Here is a 19,033-nt window from a genome sequence, read left to right as displayed (position 1 = left end):
CTCCTAATCATCCTGGGAGGTTCTGGAAGTAACAGTGTTAATAAATAAAGGGTCAAACTTTCTATGGGAGCAGACATAACTAGGAGGATCATACAAAGACTCAGAATTTGTTATTTGAAAAATTAGTGAAAAACAAGGGACCAGGCCATGAGTATGTGCTGATTCTAGGCTTTACTACTCTCTTTTGGAATCACTGCCTCATTTGGGTGTTCAATACTTTTAGGCGTATATTGTCTACAAGGAGAACCATGGTTTTAATAGGTAAAATTTGTAGGGATAGAAGGCTAGCCACCTCTATGGAGATCTTACACACTTCTCCATGTGATCTGTGGCTTCACCAAAGTCCCAAATACCTTCACTCTAATCCTGGCTCTGTCATTCACCAGCTTTTGACTTGAACAAATTACACAGTGTATCTAACCCTTCACTTATGAAATACCAATGTCTCAGGATTTCTGTGAATTAGAGGATATTATATGTATGGTGTCTGCCATGCATTCAGCAGCAGGTTATGAAATACTAGATATACAGTCTCCCTATCTAAATTATTTCTTACATCTTATACTAGCAGAATGTGTTTCTTCTTAATGCCTCTCTCTTCACATAGTACAGCAATTTTACTTCTGTCTGTGATAAATGCCCATAATGCCCTATAAACTCCTTAGACTCTTGCACACACTGACCACTATCAGGCCTTATTATACCTGCTAACTTCAATTGCCATCTCACTATTTCACCTCTCATGCTAAAGAAGGATGCTACCAACCGAGATGGCCACATAAATGAGATGAGTCCTAAGTTTCTTTTCACCTGTTATATTCAATAATTCTAGTTATAAAAGTAGCTCTCTAAAAATATGTTTTAAATTCAAGTTGGCTCTTCTTTTAATGTCTGGGTTACCTAAAACCATCTCTTCTGTTTGTTTGTTCCTTAACAAACTCCACCCAGTTGTTTCTCCAAAAACTAAGTTTTTGGTCTCCAAGCCAGATTATATGTCACTACCTGTTATGCATCCTGCAACTCCCTCAAACATTCTAGGTTATGCTGGACCCTGATTTTTCATGGTCCTATTATTGTAAAAGCTTTGACCACACTACATTATGATTTGTTGAATATATTTCTGACCCACTCAGCTGTGTGCTTTTGAAGACAGAAATAATGCCCTTTCCATATTCTCAGCCCCAGCATTAACTCAGTACTTGTTTTCTAGTGTGGGCTTTACAAATGTTAAGTGACTAAAAAGATTATCACTCCTTTTATTTCAGTGAATTGACAAAGGTTATCAATAACAAGTCCCTACATTTGTTCATTCTCATCTCAATAAAATTTTGCATCTACTCCTATTATATTGGACTAAGTACAAATAGAATCCAGCAGCATGTTACAAGACTGTATTAATCCATTCTTGCATTGCTGTGAAGAAATACCTGAGAATGGGTAATTTGTAAAGAGGTTTAATTGGCTCATGGATCTGCAGGCTGTATAGGAAGCACAGCAGTTCCTGCTTCTGTGGAGGCCTCAGGAAACTTACAATCATGGCAGAAGGCAAAGGGGAAGCAGGCACATTTTACATGGCCAAAGCAGGAGAAGAGAGAGAGGAGGAAGGTGTTACACACTTTTAAACAACCAATCCTCACAAGAACTCAGTATCACGAGAACAGCACCAAGAGGATGATGCTAAACCATTCATGATAACTCCGCCCCATGATTCTATCAGGTCCCACCTCCAACACTGCAGACTACAGTTTGGCATGAGATTTGGTGGGGATAGAGATACAAATCACATCATCCGACCTTTGGACCCTCCAAATATCATGTCCTCACACTGCAAAATACAATCATCCCTTCTCAACAGTCCCCAAAAGTCTTAACTCATTCCAACATTTACTCAAAAGTCCAAAGTCCAAACTCTCATCTGAGATAAGGAAAGTCACTTATAAGGGTGTAAAATAAAAAATAAAAAAATTAGTTACCTCCAATATACAATGGGGATATAAGCATTCAGTAAATAATCCATTCCAAAAGAGAAATTGGCCAAAAGAAAAGGCCTACAGGCCCCACACAAGTTCAAAATCCAGCAGGACAGTCATTAAATATTAAATATAAAGCTCCAAAATAATCTTTGTCTCCACGTCCCACATCCAGGGCACACTTGTGCAAGGGGTGTGTTTCCAAAGCCTCGGACAGCTCTGCCTCTGTGGCTTTCCAGGGTTTAGTCCCCACAGCTGCTCTCAAGGGCTGGTGTTCAGTGCCTACAGCTTTTCTAGGTTCACGGTGCAAGCTGCCGGTAGATCTACCATTCTGGAGTATGGAGGATAGTGGCCCTCTTATCACAGCTCCCCTAGGCAGTGTCCCAATGGGGACTCTGTGTGGAGGCTCCCATCCCACATTTCCCCACCATGCTGCCCTAGTAGAGGTTCTCCATGAGGGCCCTACCCCTGCAGCAGCTTTCTGACTAGACATTCCAGCTTTTCCATACATAGTATAGTAATCTAGGCCGAGGCTTCCAAGACTCAACTATTGGACTCTGCACACCTGCAGGCTTATCACCACGTGAAAGCTGCAAAGACTTATAGTTTGCACCCTCTGAAGCAGTGACCTGAGCTGTATGTAGCTGGGCCCCTTTCAGCCATGGCTGGAGCTTAAGCTTCTGGGATGAAGGGAGCAGTGTTCTGAGGCTGTGCAGGACAGCAAGGCCGTGGACACGGCCAACAAGATCATTATATCGTTCTAGACCTCTCTGGGCCTGTAAAGAGGGGCTGCTGTGAAGGTCACTGAAATGCCATCGAGGCCTTTCCCCCATTGTGTAAGTACTTGCCTTCCTTTTAGTTATGCAAATTTCTGCAGCCAGCTTGAATTTCTCCCATGAAAATGGATTTTTCTTTTCTACCACGTGGCTGGGCTGCAAACTTTTCAAAGTTTTACACTCTGCTTCCTCTTTAAATGTAAGTTCCAGTTTTATGTTATTTCTTTGATCACACATATGATCATAGGTTGTTAGAAGCAGGAAACAAAAGATGCTCAAAAGCAGGAGGAAAAACTCCATGAACAAAGTCAGAAAATAAGAGATAAATGAGGGAAATATTTGCAACTCATATCTCACACACACCACACACACACACAAATGCATGCATGTGCACACACACACATACACATACTAATATATATAATACATGCATACATATATACTTTTATAATATGTAAGTATTTATAACTATGTATACACATACCTACACATAATTATAGTTACAGTAAATGTAATTATATATGTATATACATATAAATATTTATAACTCTATATAATTTGGAAACAGCTCATCACAAGACCCCTAGCTCACTAGAAAAATAATGAGCAAAGCATGTGAACTGTTTACCCAAAAGAAAAAAAAAGTCAACATATGGCTCTTAATCTTAGGAAAAAAATGCATCTTTCTTATATTAGCACAAATGTAAATGCATATGAAAATAAGATACTTTTTAACCAGTTTGTCAAAAAAAAATTTGTCTGGTAACACACTGCATTGATGTCATTGCCTAAAGGCAGTTGAAGATCTAGCTGGTAGGAATGTGACCAGTAGTACAGTTTCTGAGGAGGCAACTTAGTAAAACCTTTCAAAATTAAAAACAGATACACCCTTTGATCTAATTTCTCATTTAAAGCTTTTCTCATGTGTACAAAAGGATGGTTGTATAAGAATATACATTGTAGTGATATCTTTTATTTCACAGGTTTGAACAGTCTAATTGTCCATTAGTGTAGAGCAGATTAAATAAAATATAACATATCTATATATTGGAACTTCATGAAGGTTTAAAAAATAGGGCATGCTATATTACCACCATGGAGATAGATGACAGATAGGTATGATAGATAGATAGATAGATGATAGATAGATAGATAGATAGATAGATAGATAGATAGATAAATTTGCGAAAGCAAAGTGCAGAAAAGTGCATTATGCTGCTGACTGTATAAAATGTTTTAAAGAATCACATACATATAAACATAGATGTTGAGAATACATAGACTGTATATGGAAGGATGAAAAGAAAACTAATCACAGGAATTGTCCCCAGGATGGGGAAAAGCATGACTGGGTGACAAAGAACACAAGCAGATGAACTTTTCACTATATACTCTGTTGTGCTTTTCCGTTTTGTAGCATGTGTATATATTAGCTAATGAAAATGAACAAAAACTATTTTAGAAATGTAAAGTAAAAACAAGAGACACTCCTTTTCTCCAACTCTTTTCAAACAAGTCAACAAACCAACAAACAAAATCCCTCCAATTATTCATATTGTCTTCTGTCTGCTCTCTTAGTTTTTACTCCCAAATTAAGAAACTACTTTTAAGTAGCTACTTCATGCCATATATTTTGCTAGACTTCAGGGACACATCAGTGAAAAGGGCCAAGGTCTGTGCTTTCATGGAGCTTGCAGTCTAATGGAGAAGAAAACTAACGTGGCACTAAAGGAACAGTCTGATAAGTTTATTAATATAGAATACAAAGGACAATAGGGGCACCTTATAAAAAGGGCATCTTATATACATTTTGAGTGCTATAAAATCATCTCCAGAGAAAGTAACTTTTAAGCTAGAAAACAAGGAATGGATCATGAAAATGAGTTCCATTCAAGGAAAAAGTTGCTGAAGTGTCAATAAGGGGTTTTAAAGAGTTTGATAAGAGATATATATCTGAAAACAGACTGGAGAGAGGAAGACCAATTAGTAAATGAGGGCAGCAATTCCATAAAAAGAAGATAATGATAGGAATTTATTTTTATTTATTTATTTATTTATTTTTGACAGGGCCTGGCGCTCTGTTGCCCAGGCTGGATTGCAGTAGCACGATCATGGCTCACTGGAGCCTTGACCTCCCTGGGCTCAGGTAATCCTCCCACCTCAGCCTCCTGAGTATCTGGGAGTACAGATGCATGCCATCAGGCTGGCTAAATTTTTTGTATTTTTTTTTTTTTTGAAGAGATGGAGTTTTGCCTTGTTGCCCAGGCTCATCTCAAACTCCTGGTTTCAAGCCATCTGCCCACCTCAGCCTCCCACAGTGCTAGGATTACAGGCATGAGCCACCATTCTGGGCCAATAATAGGAATTTTAAAAGATGGGATAAATTGAATAGATTCAAAACATGATGAGGGGTTTAGACACACAAGATTTGATAACTGGATTTTGGAGATGAGAAAAAGAAAGGAGTTAAGAACTATTCCTAATTTATCTGCTAAAGTAACGGTATGATTATATCATTCACTGACATAAGGAACAAAGAAGAAAGACTAGAGTTAGAGAGAAAATCTTTGAATTCAACATTCTATACATTGAGTTTTGGGGGTCTGAAAGACATCCCAGTGAAAATGTCCCATAAGCACTTGAATATACTAGTCTTCAGTTGCTGGAAGTATAGATGTGGAAATCATAACTATAAAAGCTAAAATTTAAGTCATGAAAGTAGATGTGATTGCTTCAGCAAAAGTTTACATAGAAAAAGAAGAGAACAAACTTTAAAGAAATGTCATAAAGGTGGTACAATTGTGGAGTAAGAGTAAAATATATGAAACAAAGACTAGTGGAAAGAAAAATTAGAGAATAAGGAGAGCATTAGTATCACAGAAAGCAACACAGAGAATACTTCTATAAGAAGTAAGTATTTTATACATGTCAAATATAGCTAAGAGAAAATATAATAAGCACTAAAAATTAGTCCATTGTATATTTTGAATAAGCAATTTTATCAATGAGTAATGGGTGCAGAATTCACACTGTCTTTGGTTGAGGAGTAAGAGAGAGTATTGAGATTCAGAAGACAGAGTGAGAGATATTTTGTAAGAAGTTTTCTGAGAGTGAGGGAAATGAAAAACAATAGTAGCTATGAATAAACTTCCACAATGAGTGGTCTGTGTTTGCCTTTCTTTGTTCTGCAACTAATTCCTCCATGCGTCTTCTATTCTAACACTGAATTCCCTTCTCATTACTTCATTTAAGGAGCATGAGAAACTCATACTGAAAGAGATGGATAGCGAACACAAGGAATTATAAAACAATGTGCATATATCCCTCTTTGAACAACTTGATGCACGTCAAAAATTCATTAACAGAAACTAGAAGAAGCTTTTATGAGAACATAACACATGACTGATGAGGATAATTACATTAATAAATTATTAATTGCCTACTAAGTGGCAGATCTAATAACGATATATGAATAGAATGGTAATAAATTAACTACATAGTGATAATAGATAGTAAGAAAATATGTATATAAATAGAATCAGTCTTTCAAATCCTTAATATAATTCTATGAAGTAGATAAAGCTAATCAATTTGTATTATTCATATTACTACCAAACTATTGAAGTCAGGTTTTATACTCAATAATTTATTAGCTCAAAATCATGGTCTTCTGCTAACACTCTTTCGCTTCCTAAGCCCTACTGGTGTCAGAATGATGGGAAGCAACATGTTTGATAGAGAGTACCATGAAAATACTGTATGAAGAACATACATAAAGTTGAACAGCTAGGCAGATTTCTTGAATGTGATGTTGAGAAATCTGGACTTTGTTTTCTAGGCAATGATGAGCCACCGAAGGGTTTGAGAGGGGGCAATAGATATAGCAATGTTTACAATATAGAAAGATAAGTATTGGCATCTACGTCAAAGATAGAAGAGACTGGAGGTGGAAGGAAAAGTTGGAAGGTGATTTCAACAGTTTGGGTGAGAGTTCAAGAGGAGTGAAATTACCATTAGCTGATATAAAAAGTTCAGGAAGAGGAGTATATTGTAGGAGGAGCATGAATTCTGTTTTTATCACCTGGAATTTGATAAACCTCTGGCTATCTAGATGGAGATATGAAGACAGTATATGAAAAGGTGGAGCTAGAACTCAAGAGAGCTGTATGGATTAGACATATTGATTTCAGTGTATTCAATAAAAAGGAATTAGAGAATGCAATATATAATAGTAAGTTAGAATATCCAGGCTCTTACCCTTGTATTATTCCTTCTATTTTAATAATATGTGCTCCATTAAAAAATTTGTCACTATCATCAGGGATGATTTCCTCATCAGCACATTTCTAGAAGCACCCAAGATAGTACTTTCCATATATACAAGGTCAATGACAATCTAAGAAAACTAAATTGAAGGTAGCCGTCAAAAAAATAAATTTGTAAAATGGAGCTCAGAAAGGATAAAAATCATACGGTCTCTCAATAAATGTAGAAAAAAATTGATAAAATTCAAGACCCTTTTATGATAAAAATGAAGAATCTCAAAATAGCGTGCTACTGGCATACAGACAGATAATATATAAGAATGGAACAGAATAGTGAGTCCAGAAATAAACCCATGCATATATGGTCAACTGATCTTCAGCAGGAATGCCAATCTAATCTTCAGGAAATGAGGGCTATGAGTATAAAAATAAAATATTAAAAACTAAAAGAAAAGAATACCAAGTATCATAAAGGATAAAGGATAATTTCTTCAACAAATGGTATTGTAAAAATTGAATATTCACATGAAAAGAATGAAATTGGACCCTTCTATCACAGAAAAATCAACTCAAAATATATTAAACACTTAGATGTAAGATTTGAAACTATAAAACTATTAGAAGAAATACTGGGTAAAACTTCATGACATTGGTCTTAGCAAGGATTTTATGAATGTTGACACCAAAAGCACAGGCAATCAAAGCAAAAATAGACAAGTGGGACTACAGCAAACTAAAAATCTTCTGCAAATCAAAGGAAATGATCAATAGAGTGAAAAAGCAACCTACGTAATGAGAGGAAACTTTTGCAAATCATATATCTGATAAGGGTTTAAACTCCAAAATATATAAGGGACTCAATAATAAAATAAATAATAACTTGATTTAAAAATGGGCTAAAACCTTGAATAGACATTTTTCCAAAAAACACAAATGACTAACAGGTGTGAAAAGATGCTCACTATCACTAATAATTGAGGAAATACGAGTCAAAACCACAATGAGATATCATGTCGCACCTGAGAAAAGGTAAGTATTGGTGAGGTTGTGGATAAATTGTTGCCCTTGGGCACTGTTGGGAGGGATGTAAACTGGTACAGTCACTGTGGAAAACTGTTTGAAGGTTCCTCAAAAAATAAAAACAGAACTACCATATAATTCAGCAATCCCATTCTGGGTATTTATCCAAAAGAATTGAAACTAGGGTTTCTAAGAGACATTTTTTCCATATTTATTTCAGTACTATTCACAATAGCCAAATGTAAAACAATCTACATGTCTATCAACATATAAATGTATAAAAAATTTACTTTGGTATATGCATACAATAAAATACTATTCAGCCCTAGAAAAGAAGGAAATCCTGCCATATGTGACAACATGGATTAAAGTAAGGACATTGTACTAAGTGAAATAAGCCAATCACAGGACAAATACCACAATATTCCCCTTACATGAGGTACCTAAAATTATCAGATTCAAGGGGGCAAACAATATAATTGTGGTTACCAGGGCTAAGTGGTATGGGGAAACAAGAAGTTGCTGATCAATGGGCACAAAATTTCAGCTTTCCAAGATGAGTAAATTATTATATGTGCTGTGTGACATTGTGCCTATAGATAACAATGTTATATTGTACACTTAAAAATCTGTGAAGAGGGCAGATCTGATGCTAAGTGGTTTTACCATAATTAAACTTTAAAATAAATAAATAAATAAATAAATACTCACTTACAAGTGACAGCTAAACTACCAAAACACAAAGGCCTAAGAATGATATAATGGGTACTTCGGGTATTTAGGGTGGGGAAAAATGGGAGGGAGTTGAGGGATAAAAGACTACATATTTGGTACAGTGTAAACTGCTTGGGTGATAGGTGCACTAAAATTTCAAAAATCACCACAAAAGAATTTATCCACATAACCAAAAACCACCTGTACCCCAAAAAACTATTGAACACTTTTAAAAATGTCAAGAAATAGATAAATTTCAGGTAATTATTCTTCAATATAACCCTGTATGACTTTTAAAAACATACTCATTAAATCTCATATGATTCATTCAGAATACATCACACTTATGTACTGAGCATTGTTTATGTGTGCAGTCAGTATGTTTTAGAAGGGCAGTGAGTAACTTAACATGATATCATGGTATCATTATACATAGCAATGTTAATGAACACATTACTTTGTTACACAATGTATAACACAACACATTGCTCACTGCAACCTCTGCCTACTGGGTTCAAACGATTCTCCTGCCTCAGCCTCCCGAGTAGCTGGGATTACAGGCGCCCACCACCACGTCTGGCTATTTTTTTTGTATTTTTAGTAGAGACGGGGTTTCACCATGTTGGCCAGGCTGGTTTTGAACTCCTGACCTCAAGTGATCCGCCTGCCTTGGCCTCCCAAAGTGCTGGGATTACAGGTGTGAGCCACCATGCCCAGCCAACACATATTAATGAAAGTGATGGAAGATTTCACCAAACAGTGAGAACATATCTATTTTATTCATCAAAAAATGAGAACATATTTCATTAAGAAAACCAGGACTTTTGGTTTCTACTTTGGTATCTATGGAGCTTAGAAGTTGCCGTTCTGTGTTAACAACTTATGAAAAGCTGAACAAACAGAAAAATCAACAACATTTCTTAGATTAATCAGAGAAGTGAGGTTACAGGGCAAACCACTGCTTCAAAAATTAGTGAGAAAGGTGAATATAGAACATCACAACTTACCTGAGCAGAAATCCATGAGCATAAACCTCCACTGGAAGCAGTGCTGGGGAAGGAAAACCTAAGCTATAAATGACAAATTGCTGAAGGCTCAGACTGAACAAGTCTGAAAGTGAGACTTGTTCCAAAAGTGTCTAGAAAGGATTAGTCATAGAGGCATACCCATTCTTTTGTGAGTTTTACCTACAGGAGCTCTACCACCTCTTCACAGCAATTATCAAAGGAAAAAAAAATCTTATTTTCAGCAGAGGGAGGGGAATTGTAGCCATTTCAAATACATCAGAACATTCTGTAACAAAGTCTGCCCTCAGGAGAAACTATTTTACCAGAACCTAAGGTGCCAATGTTTATCAGAGCTTAACCCACATAAGGGAAGGGAAATATCCAACTCCAGCTTCCTCTAGTTTTCCTAGCCCACTTTGGGAGGTGGGGGACTGGAGAAGTGTTTGAAAGTTCACAGTCCAGGGGTGGGGGGTCACCAAAAGACTGAGATCTAATTATAAGACTAAAACATTTCCCTCTTTCCACATCTTACTTTGCATTACTAAAGATATATTTACTGAAATTTCTTTTACCCATACATCGAGCTCATCTTTCAACATAAAAATTATAAGACATACTAAAGGCAAAAATGAAACAGAACAAATGTCAGAACAGAGTCAGATATGATAGAAATGTTGTAACTGACAGTGACAGGTGCAGAGAAACTCTAGGCAGACAGGGGTGGGTCCCTGGCAAATCCCCACCTTTGAACCAAAAAGCCTGAAACTCATAGCCCAAAGTGAGAACTTCCATCCCTGTGTGTCCACTCTCTCCCAGTTGGTTCTTTCTGAATAATGTCTTTTTATCAATCGAATGTTTCCTTTTTGAAAACTACCTATGGCCCACCTTGTCCCCATCCCGTGCCTATAAGACCCGACTCAGCCGGCAGAGGTTAGAAGCAGCTGGACATCGGGAAGAAGCACCTGGATGTCGGAGAGAGGCAGCTTGACTTCAGAGACAGTGGTTGGACATCGGAGAGAGGTAGCTTGACTTCAGGGGAGAGTGACTTCCCTTCCTGTCCCCTTTCCAGCTCCCCTCTCTACTGAGAGCCACTTTCATCACTCAATAAAATTATCCACATTCACCATCTTTCAATTCGTCCATGTGACCTCATTCCTCTTTGGCACCAGACAAGAATTCAAGATGCACTGGGTGTGGATACCCAAAAAGGCTGTCACACTGGCACTTTGCCCTTGCTGGCGGAAGGCAGCTTCCCCATGCTACAAGGCAAAGGGCCCACTGAGTTGATAACACACTGCTGTCTGCAGATGGCAGAGCTAAGAGAGCATTGTAACTCAGCCTCTGGGGTCTTGGGGTCACAGGCACCCTGATCTGGACACTCCCATGGGCTTGCCTGGAGTTCACTTCTGCCAGCACCAAAGCAGCTGGTTCCTGCACTTGTTTGTTTGCACGCTCCCACCCATGAGGGGTTGAGTGAGTGGGCTTAGTAAGTGATGCACCCCTGTCATGAATCTTAGGAAGGGGTCAAGAAAATACCCTGCAATATAATTATAAGGTAAGGAATTTTTTAAGCTATGATTAATATGCAAAGAACTTTAATGAAAAAAGTAGGCAACTTGAAAAATACAGATGGATAATGTAAGCAGAGAGATGAAGAAAATTCTAAGAAAGAATTAAGATAAAAAATGCCTTCAGTAAACTCATAGTAGAGTGGACACAGCTGAGGAAAAAAATCACTGAGCTTGAGAATATGACAATAAAAACTTCCAAATCTGAAAAGCAAAGAGAAAAAAAGACTGAAAAAACCCACAACAAAACAGAATACTCAAGAATTGTAGAATAACCAAAAAAGGTCTAACAAGCATGTGATGGGAATACCAGAAGGAAAAGAAAGAAACAGAAGCAATATTTAAAGCAATAATGACTGATAATTTCCCCACATTATTGTCCAAACCTCAGATCAAGGAAGCTCAGGGAACACCAAACAGGATAAAAATCATTATACCTTTGTCTAAATCGACAGAATGTGTAACACTTAGAATGTACCCTAATGTTAACAATGGACTTTGGGTGATAATGATGTATCAATGTAGGTACCAACTGAGTTCAGGATGTTTGTCAATAATGGGGGAAGTGGTAAGTGTGTGGGGACTGGGGACATATGGGAATCTTTTTTACTTTCTCCTCAGTTTTGCTGTGAACCTAAAACAGGCTATATAAAATAAAGTTTATTACTAACAAAAACAAAAACAACTTGTCATTTGCAAGTTTCAGTGCATTTTGTTTAGCAGAAACACTGGTCTAAAGGAATAACTGAGCTTTTTCTCTTCAATACAAAATGATATGACTTCATAGCAAATGTTTCCATAAATCCCTGTCATAAACTAATAGAATAACCATAAAATTATGGATATTATCTTAGCTGCATTGAAATTTAAACTATCCTTTTCTTTCTCAACTATGCACAAAAGAACATTTGTCTGTTCTAGAATTGGTTCCTAGATTTAAGATAAGTTAGTATGAGTAAAAGGAAAACCTTAATCTTACAAATTTGTAATAATCTATCATATACCAAGTAGTAACAATGAAAATTGTATGCTTCATCCTGGATTCTTTCCACATTCATTTCCAGACAGGACCCACAGCATACATCCTACATGTGATTTGTGAAAGGAAAAACTCTCTGTGCTGTCTCTAGGGCCTTCTCATCTCCTGTCAGACTAGTGAACAAGATGAGTTTCTTTTTATAACGACAAGGCACAAAGATAATTTATCAACTGGAGAGCACAAACAATCCTTTATTCAGCAGTATGACAAAAGGTTATTTAGCTTCTGGCATCTACTATCATTCTTGCAAGAACTAGGCCTGAGAGCCAATACGATAATTAATACATTTCCAACATCTGGGCAATAAAACAATTTTTTATGAATGTTAAACAATGCCAATAGCAAATGAAAACCTCCCATTCTCATATTTATCTATCTGAATCTTTCACTGCAGATCCAAATTCGCCTGTGTTCTGGCTATAAAATGGGAATAGTGATGACATACTAGAAAGATACTACACAATTTGGGAAATCCATATTACTAAGTGTCATTTAATCATATGGACAGTGATATCACCTGCTGAGCCTAATGGAGACTAACCCTTGCCAAGAGTGCAGTATTAAGTTAAATGGCAGGTGAGTGATATCAATCATCACCTTGAATAAGGGAACCAAATTTAAAGAAAGAGTTGGAGTCTCAGTTTCTCTACTTGTCCTCCAGCAGGCTTCTTCTCTATTCATAAACAGAAAAAAAAATTGTGTTATGTGGAGTTCCAAAATTTGGAAGATATTTAAATCCACCTTACATTTTGATCTTGCAAGTGGAGAATTTACCTTGTACATTGCTCCATATGTAGATTCTTGTTACAGCCAAATGTGATTCCTATCAAATCTATTCCTGTGACTAAAACTGCTGTTCTGTGCACTGAAGCATACTCCATGTGCTTATCTCCTTCACATCCACTGAAATTGGATATTTCTCATAGTTTACAAGCAAACCTACTCTCCTGAAATTAACTCATTGGTGCAAAACACATCAAAACAATCAATTCATAATTCTATAGGAAAAATATACAATAATGCTTTTAAAATTCAAACGTAGTGTATGGACCTTATAGTTTCACATGGGGTATAATTTTTGATGTTCTCAAATTAATCTAAGCATGTTGGCACTATTCTTATCTAACTATGCTATTTAGTTATATATCCTGACTTATTGTTTGCTAGTGAAAAAAATCATTTAAAATCCGTGAATATAGAAATACTATTTATAATTTATTCATTTATTTTCTGAGACAGGGTCTCGCTCCCATAACCCTGGCTAGAGTGCAGTGTTTAGTTTCACAACATGGCTCATTGGAGCTTCAACTTCCCAAGCTCAGGTGACCCTCCCATCTCAGCCTCCTGAGTAGTAGAGGCTATAGGCACACATCACCACGCTCAGCTAATTTTTGTATTTTATGCAGAAATGGGGTTTCACCATGTTACCCAGGCTGGTCACGAACTAAATACAGTTTTGATATCAAAAATTTGAAAAAATAAAAACAAATCTAGAAAGAATAATGGGAACTATATATGGAAAAAAGCGTCAAATGGGATGAAAATAGTTTAAAAATCCTTCAAAATATCTAAATGCTAAAAACGTCAAGATGTGTTATACATATACTTACTTTGTAGCAACAAGTTTTGACTTAGAGCTGAATAGGTTATGTTAGAATTTTACTTAGTGGCTTATTTGTGGCAGTGGGTGGGTGGTGGGGAAGGAGACTTTATAAGATACTATTTAATGAACTTCAGGTTTCAAAATATTCTTAAATATGGACCCTGTAAGAAAGAAATTTTTATGTATTTCAGAGGTACCATCTTTCTGATGGACTTGGGATGATGGAACCTGACATGAAAATATCAAAAGAACATCAGGACTATCATGGAAAATTGTTGCATTATAAATGAGAAGACATCTGATACAAATGGGCTGGTTGAGCTGGAGCAGCGGAATCAGGGGTTAGAATGAACAGGGGGACCAAGAAAAGAGTTCGGGCTGGGCTTGACCCTACTAGGAAACAGCCTGCCTCCCTCATATTCGCCCTAGGGCTGTTAGCCCTGGAGAGGAGAGTTTGATATGACTGGAGAACTGTATTCCTTGGGGAGCAAACTGAAGAGCTGTGGACTTCTTTTTTAGTGAGCAGGACGAAAACTCGAGGTTGTTAACTCAGAGGAAACCGGCAAATGACCCACAGGACCAGCAGACCAAAAAGGAACAGAGGGAAGGCAGGAGTAGAGGGCTCCAGAGAAGAACAACTATAGAGCAAAAAGCACTTCCACGGGAAGAGTCATGTACCTCTACCCCAACCCATTTTCTCCTGGCATTTCTAAGATGTAATAATGTTCCTGTAGATGTATAACATGGGGAGCCTCAGGGATAGCAAAGATTACACAGGAAAGCCTCCCTGGCTTACATTTTATTTTCCATGGTAGTTTCATGGTGTTCCAATCAAGACCAAGTGGAAAAGAAAAGTCCCTAGATGACATAAAATCACCTAAGACACAAAAGGATCTGTCAGAAAAAATAATTACAGGCATCATAACATAATTTATTAGCTCATTGATCAAATAGAAGAGACATGTAGTAATACCTTTGTAACCCTGGCTGTAAAACAAAAGAATTGCTAATCATAACACTAATATTACGAGCCAAAATTACAAAGAGAAGAAGAAAAAGCCAAAGCAAAAATAAGAAAGGAGTTACAGGTTACAAATACTCTTAGCAGTGATATGTTAGCCACTAAAAGTAGATAAAAGAACCCTAAAGTGGATCTTCTTTATAGGAAAAAACACCGAGTATTCAGTTGTCCTGAAGACAGAATTTACAACACACTAATTCTATCACTAACATTTATTAGGTACCTGATATGTACCTCTCAATTAATGAGGTAGTAAGAGGTAGTGTTAACACCCTCTTTTTACAGTTGAGTAAACTGAGCTGTAGCTAAATAAATTGTCCAGGGTCACAAAACTGCACGTTTAACAGAGGAGCCAGAAGTTAAACCCAGATACGTTGCTTCAAAGCCAATGTCTTCCCTAATACCAATGCCTACTTGCATTTTTTTGTATTCTAACAACTGTCAGGAAAAGTGGGCCATATTTAGCATAATGTAATACTTATAGTCACGATTAAATCATTTTTAGAATGTAGGCAGGAATATATATGTACACACACACTATTTGGGAAAGTAAGGAAAGATGTACTGCATTTTGAAATAATTTCATCAATACAACATATAAAAAATTCTACATTTACATAAATAACTATTACCTGAAAACAATCACAAAGACAAATGATTACTTGCTAATTTGCTGAAGACCATGTACCATGGTGGACACACTAAGTGAAATCATAATTATTTCAATAGCAATCATAGAATTCAAATATATTCTCTCTTATTGGGCATTAGTAATGACCATGAGAAATGAAAATTTCCATTCCAAAACAAAACAATCCAGTTAAGAAGAGAGAGCTAATTGTGCTATCATTTTTTTTATTTTAATTGGATGGATTTGATTGTCCTTTACAAACCATGAAAAGATTCCTCGACCAATTCCTCCACTCTCAGTGTGACAAAATGTTAAGGGTGGTTCTTGGTTCCCCCTTCCATTCAAAAGCATAGATTTGTGTGGTCCAGAATAGAATAAACCTGAGGTTAATTCTCTCTCATCAGCAGCAAACATGTACTTATTCCCTACAGCAGAAGTGAAAAAATTTAATCCAAAAGAATTATTTTCCTGCAGAGAAGTGTGAAGTAGCAAGTGTTCAGGGACCCAACTCTACATCAAAATCTGTTTCAGCCTGAAGTGAGAAGGGTTTGGGTGCAAAGAAGAATAAGGACGAAAAAGAATACTGCACATTAAGGCAAGACACTTGCACAACCATTTGAAAAACCAAGTGTTACAACTGAGTTTAAATTTACAACTTGTGACATTCTTTTTCATTTTGACCTTTCTTTTAAAAACTAGAGTCTCCTCCTTAAAAAGCTTTTCTGAACATGAAACGCAATGACTGACCCAACTGAAAATATAGCATAATGCCGTAGTTCTTGATCATTTTTTGATAGGGATCTCTTGGCAATCTGGTGAACCAAGCCGTTGTCCCAGAATGTTTTAAAATTCATTAAAAATAAACAAATATAGAATTCTGATAGAACCAGTAATACTGTTAACAATATTTTAAATAAATGTAATATGGGTATTTATGTGTCTCAGCACATTCTGTAACAAAACATAGTAGCAGGTTTAATAGCTACCATAATTTCAAGGAAGGGATGAGTAAAAATAATATTTTAAAATGTCTGTAACAACTGTAAAATGATATGAAATATTTGTGTTTTCTGTAAGTGTTGAAGTCACAATTATAGCTAGTTACTAGTGTGGTGTGTTGTCTAAATTCATAATTAAGAGAAATGTTACAATTCAGCAAAGGACTATGAATTTGCCCAAGAAATCTTGACAGTTAAAAAAACTAAAATAATATAATGGTAAAATCAGTTAAATCTAATAGTTGCAGAAAGTTTTATTCAACCTCATTTCGTTAAAATCTGAAATATATAGACTCTAACAGGAAGACATTTCCTAGATAAAAAATAGTAACCCTCAGCTTTAGTATGTCGAACTAGAAGCACTCCAAGTTCTTTTCTCTGGTAAGTATGTTTTCAAGAGGATAGAAAATTCCTTTTGCCAAAGGAAAAAACAGCAAACACCATTTTGAAACTAAAAAGTATAGTTAATAGTATGGTCAAGGTTCAAGGTTTATCAGGAACACTAAGCAAAAATGTATATTTTCATTATATTCATTGATTTATTTATAAATATTTACCTAGTGCCAACTATATGCAAGTGGTGTTAGAAATACGTGGTATTAGCTGTTGAAATTATTACTTGTTAATTTGTTCATTCATTAAACATATATACATACAAATTCTGTAATAGGCAAATTATTATTTTGGGTGTTGTACAGCAATGAGCAATATACATATAGTTCTTTATCCCATAAAGCCTCTATTATAGCAGATGAGAAAGACTTCAAACAAGTAGTTATTTAAGTCATTATTTAATAATTGTGCTAAATTCAGTGACAGAGAGGAATCGACTGCCAATGAGAGTTAGGATAACAAGAAGATCCTGAATGGTCAGGAAGGGCTTCTGAGGAAGTGACATTTTCACCAAGCTTTGAAGAATAGTTTAGGTAATGGGAGATGAGGTAAGGTACAATGGATGCAGAGAACTTTCAAGGTGGAGGTAATGTTCTGAGTATACCAAGGAGCCTGATATACTGAAAGACCATTAGGAGAAGAGTGGTGCAGAATATCAGAATTATCTGGAGAGGAGGCAGATATTAAATTCTAAAGGGCATTATGGGCTATATTAAACACATGGTCACTAATTTAAGAATTACAGGAAGCCAATGCAGAATTTTAAGTAAGGCAGTGGCATGATGTAGATCTATGTTCTCAAAAGTTCGCTTTGGCTGCAATATGGCTGCTGGATTCCAAGCAGGGAGCTCCATTACAATCTGCCAATGCTGTAAGCCAGGTAGGGGTTAAAGTGACTTGAATTCAGGTTACAGCAGTGGAAACTGGAACTAGGATAACTCAAGGAGTGTTCATAAATTAAAAGTGATGTCTTAATAAAGAGGATGAAAAAGTTGGGCATCCAGAGTAAGTCTCTGTTTCCTGACTCAAGCAATGGTTGAAGAGTGATGTCATTTACTGAGACACAGAATGGAAGAGGAAGTCTGGATGTGAAGGAGTCCACGTGTGTGTGTGTTGGGGGGAAGGGCACATTTTGTTCAATTATAGACTTGTTAAACTTGAGATGTCTATGAGAGAGTCAACTGTAGATATCAAACAGGCTCTGAAATAGCTGGATCTGCTCTTTAGATTTGAGGTCTTAATTGTAAATATTTATTTAGGAGTTTTTTGTTTTGAGGAAGTCCAACACAAAATAGACTTAAGAGGACAAGCCTGCAGGGAATTCTGAAAGAAGAAATGGGAATGGTAGGAAGAAAAGATAAGGGAAAGAGAAAGTGGTCAATGGAGGTCAAATGTTGCTGAGAGATCACCAATGAAGAGGACTGAAAGATGATGAATGGTGACATCAAGTGCTGAAAAAGTCTATTTTGGTGGAGAGTTCGTGTGAAAACAGACTGGAGTGGGTTGAAGGGTGAAAGAGAAAAGAGGACATGGAAATCTTGGGTATAAACAGGTCTTTCTTAACCTTGGGCTGTGAATGCAGTAGACAAGCGTGGATAGCAGATGTGAGGTTAAGAGATTTCAAGGGTCTTCATACTATCAAAATATTTTAACAGAAAGATATGTGCTTTGCAAACTCTATTTTTCCTCTTTTTAGGTTAGATTTTGAATTACTGAAGTTGAAAATGTAAATCTGAAGTAAATTCAATATAGGGGGATTAAAAACACTATTTCTGAAAATGCTAAAGCACACATATGAGCTATCAGTTTAGAATCTCAGAATGTATTCCATTACATACATTTCCTCATTAATTCACCAAATGCTGTATACATATGCTGTATATAGTGTATAAATAAGCAAGTGTGTGGATTACACTCAATAACTAGAACCAGCATTACCTATAGCCTGCAGATAAACATTCTGAAGGGGTGTGCCTATAGTGGTCCAATGAAACAGAAACAAAGATAAAAATTGTATGGACCACTGAC

The 19,033-nt window shown here is 36.4% G+C and overlaps 1 protein-coding gene across 3 annotated transcripts in view; it reads right to left on the bottom strand.

Moving 5' to 3' along the window:
• Positions 1-19,033, bottom strand: part of NLGN1 (neuroligin 1) — an 889,933-nt gene that overhangs the window by 765,533 nt on the left and 105,367 nt on the right. The gene's annotated exons all lie outside the window — the stretch shown is intronic.

Source organism: Pongo pygmaeus, chromosome 2 (genome assembly GCF_028885625.2).
Source record: "Pongo pygmaeus isolate AG05252 chromosome 2, NHGRI_mPonPyg2-v2.0_pri, whole genome shotgun sequence".
Taxonomy (NCBI): Eukaryota; Metazoa; Chordata; class Mammalia; order Primates; family Hominidae; genus Pongo; species Pongo pygmaeus.
This window is presented reverse-complemented; position numbering and strand designations above follow the sequence as displayed.